Below are 7,352 nucleotides of genomic sequence, written 5' to 3' on the forward strand. Positions count from 1 at the left end.
CCAAACCCCCACTCAGTATTTTCTCATCGACGAATCCTGTCCTCGTAGACGAGTCCCTCTTATACCCTCGTCGACGAGGTCATGAAGGAAGTTCGCCAACGAGAAGCTGCAAAATTCCTCGGGTTATTACACACACACACTCTCTCTCTCTCTCTCTCTCTCTCTCTCTCTCTGTCTCTGTCTCTCTCTCTCTCTCTCTCTCTCCCCTCTTTTTTTTTTTTATTCTTTCCTTGAATAATGTTAATTGTTTATTGAAATTTCAATTAAAGTCAACTTTTAATTCCATATTGAGATATTATTATTTAAGTCAATTTAATTTCTTCCTTTTCTTATTTAGCATTATCATTAGATTAAATTTGTTTTTTTTATTAAATTAATTTCTGTTTGATTTAAGTTTGGTTTGATTTCTTAAAAAAAAGAATAAATACAAAAATAAAAATATCTTCTTTAGGATTTAAATTTGTTGTCTTTCTTAGAAATTAAATTTTGTTGAGCTTGATTTAGTTTAAGTTTTAGTAAAGTCCGATTATTTTTTTTACAGTGCTCCATTTACTGTTTAATTCTTAAAGTTTTGAATTTCTGTTAAGTTCTTGATTGCACTAAAATTAGTTGTTATTTAAATTTGTGATTGGTTGAGTTTTTAGAATTGCATGTTTTAATTACGTAGAAAAATTAGTGTCTTTAATTTTTGTTCCGAAGTTCAACACGTGTTTCAATTTTTCCCTGGTTAATTATAGGATTTTTGTTTCTCTTTATTTAATTCAGTGCGTGGTAGGTTTTAGAGTTTAAATTGTATCTTCGTTTAATTTGTCAAAAGAAATCTCAAAAATCTAGAAAACCCAAATCTGAAGTGTGTTCAATGACTTTTATTGTCGATTGGAAATACGTAAAATTTGAAATTTAACCGCATTTCCTAAGGAGATGATCTGGCATTTGAGTTGAATATTACACAACAAAACTCCTATATGTGGGATAACTTCCAAACTGCTTATTTTTAGAGTGAGTTGGCTCTTTTGAAAACCCTAAACATCATATCTGGCTTTTATGACACTATGTTTAGATATGGATTGTTCTTAGGTTTATGAGCACTAAATCATGCCTTAATATCTATTTTCTGATGCAATTGTATTCCATAGGGATAATTATGCTGGCTGCATATTAGAAATGAATTAGTCAAGGTCCAGTATAGTTGTTCTAAAAGATTTAAAATGATTGCTTATACTACTTGGTATACTTAGTGAAATTAATCTTTGATAAGTATAGTAGTTCATTTCACCTAAGCTAGTATTCAAATCTAAAGGGGGAGATTCTATATAATTCCATTTCTTTTGCTCACCCTACTTTTTGTCTTAGAATTAAGAGCTTATTGTGGTATATGTCTTTCAAAGCATGATATCTCATTTCTTGCTCATAGTAAATGAAAATTGGTGCTTAGGCATAATTATTCGTGGTTTGTCATATGATCTTGCATTTGAATTGTGTGATCATTAGGATCCATATGGTTGATTTTTCTGGTTATATTATGGAATGCTCTTAAATGCTTACAAGAAAAAATTCAGTTTGCTTGTGATGAGCCCCTAAGATGCATGATTTTAGACCCTCATTTACTTTTGTTTATCCTTGTTTTATTATGTAATTACTCAAAGTTATCATTGTTCAAAGCTATGCAAGGTTTGTTCGTCTTTTTAGGAAAATAGGTTAAAACCAAGTAATTAGGCATAAGAGAAGCTAAAGGAGAATTTGGGGACATGTAAAGTTCAAATCAGATGCTCAACCAAACTCCTGAAGCTCCAGATCATCAAAGGAAAAGAAAACTTTGCTCGACCAAGGGGTGCAACTAGCAACCCAAGGGGCGACCAAGTCCTCACTAGTAGAATCCAAGGTTCGGATTGAGGAAGAATTGCTACAAGGGTTGACCAAGCCCTTGACCAAGTGACTCTCAAGGTCCACCACATTGAGATATTGAGGTAGGACTAAGATAAGAAATACAGAGAGCCTCGACTATGTGCTCGAATAGAGAGGCCATGAGGTGCGACTATGTCGAGTTCCTGAGATTCCTTGAAGTTTGAGATCCTGCAAGTCTTGACCATCAACTTGACTAGAAAAACCATATGGCATGACTGAGTCGACAATGTTGAAGATTCAAATCCCTGCTTTCCCAGGAGAATCGACCAGGGCACGCACAAGGAAGACATGGGAGCAACTTGGTTGACGACAACGATCTTCTACGCGAGATATGCTGCAAACTTTCCTAAACTGTGAAACTAACTTTGTAAAACCTAGAGTCTATAAGTAATCACTACAAACATGGGCTTTGGGTTCCCTTTTGGCCTCTCTTAGGTTAGTTAGAGACCTAAGAAGTCATTGAGAGTCAAGTTAGAGTAGGAGTAGAGTAGATTTCAATTCCTATTTCGGCGTGTACACGAAGTGTCTAATGGTCTATGACAACCAGTGTCGTTTTTGTAATCTCCATGTATATTACATGATCATTCTCTTGCTCCTTCTGGCATTGGTGACAGACGTGCTAAATACAAAGGATCGATCTTTTACTAGCTTTCTCTTTACCGCTTTCTTTTACATGATTTCCTTTATCGCTTTTAATTTATTTCTTTGATGAATGATGAAAGGTTGCAATAAGGAGTAGCACTACTATTGTTTCAGTCAGGATAAGTAGTTGGCTACAAATACGCGGAGGTGTTTGTGATCATTGAGACAGGGTATACTCAGTTCCTGATTATGCTTTGGACGGTTGGTGCACCCTTGCTACCCTGTGCCCTCGAATGACCCTCTCCTTCTTTGGCCTGAGATGGCTCAGGTTAGTACTCTTATGTATTCCTGGTTGAACGTAGTCTGAGGCAAGAAGTCCAACACTTGATTCATAATCTTAGCACTGCTTTGTAGGAGTAGGGTAATATAGTTTTTATTTGCTTTCCTGTAGTTGTTTTCCTGGCATCATTACCGAACTAGGGTACGGTTGTTAGCCAATTTCTCTCTTAGGATATTTTTTCTTTGTATGTATATATTTTTGCTTTTATAATTTATTGGTTACATATTGAAGTATGAATCTTTGTACTTAAAAGTGTGTATGTTTGGTCTGCATTCTTTGGAACTTGAGATAATTCCCACAGATCCCAAGATTGAAAAATCTCGTAAGTCCCTTATGAAACCTATCTCTAATAAAGAGAAAGCTAAGTTGTCCAAACTGAAAGCCATGGCAAAAAATAACCCACCGGTTCTCGCTGATCAAATCTCGGAACCCCAAGCTCCTTGCTTACCTATGGTAGGAGAGCAACCCCTTCGGCCTCTTAAGAACTACTTTGTGCCTAATGCATACACCTCGCCGTCTTGCATCCAGTTCCTATATGTTCAAGTGGCGCAATTTGAGATTAAGACTTCGATCATCTTGATGCTGCCCACCTTAAATGGGAACTCCACTAAAAATTTTTATCAGTATCTGGATGAGTTCTTAGAGATATGATCCACCATCCGTATGCCTAATTTCAGGGATGATGCCCTTCGCCTTAGGCTCTTTCCATTCTCTTTAAAGGATAAGGCCAAATATTGGCTGATGTCCTTAGAGCCGAACTCGGTGACCAACTGGGCCACCATGCAACATAAATTCATGAAAAAGTACTTCTAAATTGGGAAGACTAACCAGCTGCGAAGGGCAATTACAAGTTTCAAACAGACGGATGAGAAACTTTTCTTTGAGAACTATGAGCATTTCAGGGAATTACTTCATAAATGTCCACATCTTCAGGTCCTAAAATGGCAATTAGTGCAAACCTTTTATGAAGGGTTAGCCGAGAGAGATAGGTCCATGGTTGATGCCTCGTGCAGAGGTACTTTCTGCACAAAGCACGAGAATGAGGCATGGGTTCTCATCGAGAATGTAGCTGAGAATTCTCAATAGCATAGGGTTACTACTCGTAGACTCTCTGACCCATCTACATCTAAACCTAAGGGAGTTTATGAGTTGGTTGCAAACCATGACCTAGGCCCTAGCCTGCACTCTATATCCAAAAAGTTAGATCAATGCTTGTGCAAAGGTTTGTGCAATCTACTTTGACCCTTCCTATACATGTTATAATTGCTCACACATGTCTTCCTAGCCTGAGCTTGAGCAAGAGGAAGTGAAAGCCACCCACAATTGGTATGATAGGCTTTCCAACGACCCCTATTCTAATACCTACAATCTTAGGTGAAAACAACATCCTAACTTTTCCTAGAGGCCGCAAGCTCCGGGTTTCCAATCCCAAAGACCTCTGCAAGCCCCTAATGCTCCACCTCCTCATCCATACCAAAATTTTCAAAATCATTTTGATTCAGCCCCCCAGATCTTCAACCTTTTAGCAATCGTCTCCCTCTTAGCCTAAGTATGACACATTTCAGGAGACGATTTTGAAAGCCCTTAAAAGCGTTGAGGCATATCGTCAAATAGATCAGAAACTCCTTCATTCCCACTCCCAATCCATCACAAAGTTAGAAGCCACCCTCGGGTAACTAGCTACTGCTTTGAGTTAGAGAGATGAAGGAAAATTACTAAGTCAACCCTTAGTGAACCCAAATGGACAATATGGGGTGGAATGTGAACCGGACGTTGGTCCCTTGTCATACCTTGAGCAAACCCAGGCGGTGACCACTCTCCAAAGTGGTAGGATGACAGATAATGAAATCGAGGAGCAATTGAGTGAGGAGAAAATGAGGAAGAAAATAGGGTAGTACCTAATGCCGATTCTTGCACCTTATCTTCCTTCAATTTAGAACATAGGCCTCTTAACCCCACACCTGTCACTGGAAGTGTAGACACCCCAATTTTAACTAGGTCGTCCTGAGAAGATCCCGCGTAATAAAAGTGGACTTGAATCTCGGAAATGGAAGGATCCGATTGAGTCCCATTTTATTTCAAAATTGAGTCATTTTATTTCAAAAATTGAATCCCGGTTATCCATAATTTCAAGCCCCTGCGTCGTAAAAAATAAGTTCCAATCATGTTAAAAATTTAAGTCTAGGCTATTTTGAAAAAAAATTGAGTTATGGTCATTTTAAATTTGAATCCTAGTCATTTTAAAATTTGAGTCTCGGTTACTTCAAATTTGAGTCCCAATTACTTTTAATTGAGTCATTTTCAAAATTAATTTCTTTTATATTTTTTAAAAGAGTCTAGATATCTTTAAATTGAGTCCCTAGTATTTTAAACCGAGTTTTGGTATTTTTAAATTGAATCCTTTTGATTTTTAAATTTGAGTCTTTTAACATTTAAAATTGAGTTCTTCCAATTAAGTCCTTAAAAATCGAGTCCCTTTTATTCGTTTTATTAAATTGAGTTTGGGTCCGTTTGTCTCCGGGTAATCAAGTTCATTTTTCATCGAGCCTATCCTTAGTTGATTGGAGGAATAAGATTAAATAAAAAGGCTTTTGTTGCATGGGCCATGCAACCCATGCAATGTCACACACAGCTGTCGCACATGACACAGCCTAGTCACACACTCACTTAGGGTTTTTGGGTATTTGTGGTTTATAAAAACAAAGCCAAAGCAGTAGCCAAGACAGGGCCATGGGGGAAAAGACCAAAAAGAAGAAGAAGGAATAACCTAACATCCCCCCTCTCTCATTGCTCTCTCTCCCATTCCATCCTCACGTGGCAACCCTAGCCGCACCCACAGTCGCCGCCACCCTCTCTCATCTTTATCTCTTCACACAGCTCCGATGTCACTCACAACCACAAGATCTTCACCACCACCCAGCCATCCCACAACCATAAGATCTCAAACCACCTCTCACTACACCACCATCATCATCAGTATCTCCAGTCACCCTCGCATCGCTGCACCAGTAGTCAATGGCCGACACCCTAGAGCTCGTCATCCTCACTGCCTCTCTCCCACTCTACCAGCTTAGATCCAAACCCAGCTCTCCCATTTCCAGCCCCTTATGATTCTCTATGAGCACGTCGTAACCATCTGCAAGTGCCACCGTATCAACTCCGGCCATATAACACCCGCCGGAGCACTCAACTACACCACCGTTGTCATCGTCGCCTTTGTCTGTAGACTAGCTGAAGCACTTGCTCCCACAACAATAGCGATAGTCCTTTGCACACCCACTCTGGCGAAACGCCGTAGCCACGCCAACGAATCTCTCCGTCTCTCCCACTCTCATCGCACTGCACCAGCGCTATCGTTTGTCGCCAGCATTACTGTCTCGCACTAGCTCTGGTGGCCTCCTGTAGTAAGTTTCCTGTCGGCACACCACACACACACACACACTACACACACCACACACATAGCACTACGCACACACACTTTAACACACATGCACATCCACATTTTTTTCATGCACACATTTATGCACCCATACACACACTTTAACACTCATGCATGAACACATCCTTTTTACACCCACGCACACACATATATATACACTCATACACTGTCCATATACTCAGCACACACACTGTTATTACACACCAACTCTGGTAGCACCCCCTTGTTGTGAGTTCACTGCATGCTAACATGCACACTGTCCACCTCTCGCTGCACCACCACCATCATCATCATCTCTAATCACCCTCGCATCGCTGCACCACAAGTCAACGGCTGGCACCCCAGAGCCTCATCATCCTCACTGCCTCTCTCCCACTCTACCAGCTTAGATCTGAACCCAATTATCCCATTTCCAGCCCTCTTCGGTTCTCTATGAGCACTCTGTAACCATCCGCAAGCACCACTGTATCAACTCCGGCCATATAACAACCGCCGGAGCACTCCGCCACACCACCATCGCTATCATTGCCTTTGTCTGCAGATCAGTCAAAGCACTTGTTCCCACGACAGCAGTGGTAGTCCTTCACACACTCGCTTCGGCCAAACACCATAGCCATGCCAATGAATCTCTCTGTCTCTCTCACTCCCATTGCACTGCACCAGCGCCGTCATTTGTCGCCAGCATTATCGTCTCGCACCAGCTCCGGTGGCCTCCTATAGTAAGTTTCATGTTGACACACCACACACACACACTACACACACCACACACACAGCACTATGCGCATACACTTTAACACATATGCACGTCCAATTTTTTTTTTTCATGCACAAATTTATGCACCTATACACACACTTTAACACTCATGCATGCACACACCTTTTTTACACCCATGTACGCACATCGTACATGCACTCAGACACTGTCCACATACTTTGCACACACACTGTTATCACATACCATGTGGAGACCCGGTGAATTATACTAATTAAATAATAGGAGGAGGAGGAGGGAAAAAAAGAAATTGAAATAGGAAATTCAGTAGTGTCACATTGATAAACGAGCTTCTTGGGTTCGTCGACGGGGAC

General features: G+C 40.3%; 1 non-coding gene across 1 annotated transcript; it reads right to left on the reverse strand.

Annotated features, from left to right (window-relative positions):
• Window positions 1-3,656: 3,656 nt before the first annotated feature.
• On the reverse strand, window positions 3,657-3,762 carry LOC131147416 (small nucleolar RNA R71). Its single transcript, XR_009134798.1, has one exon. It is a non-coding gene; the product is annotated as a small nucleolar RNA R71 (small nucleolar RNA).
• Between the last annotated feature and the right edge of the window lie 3,590 nt (window positions 3,763-7,352).

The sequence above is a fragment of the Malania oleifera genome, chromosome 1, assembly GCF_029873635.1.
Source record: "Malania oleifera isolate guangnan ecotype guangnan chromosome 1, ASM2987363v1, whole genome shotgun sequence".
NCBI classification, from domain to species: domain Eukaryota; kingdom Viridiplantae; phylum Streptophyta; class Magnoliopsida; order Santalales; family Ximeniaceae; genus Malania; species Malania oleifera.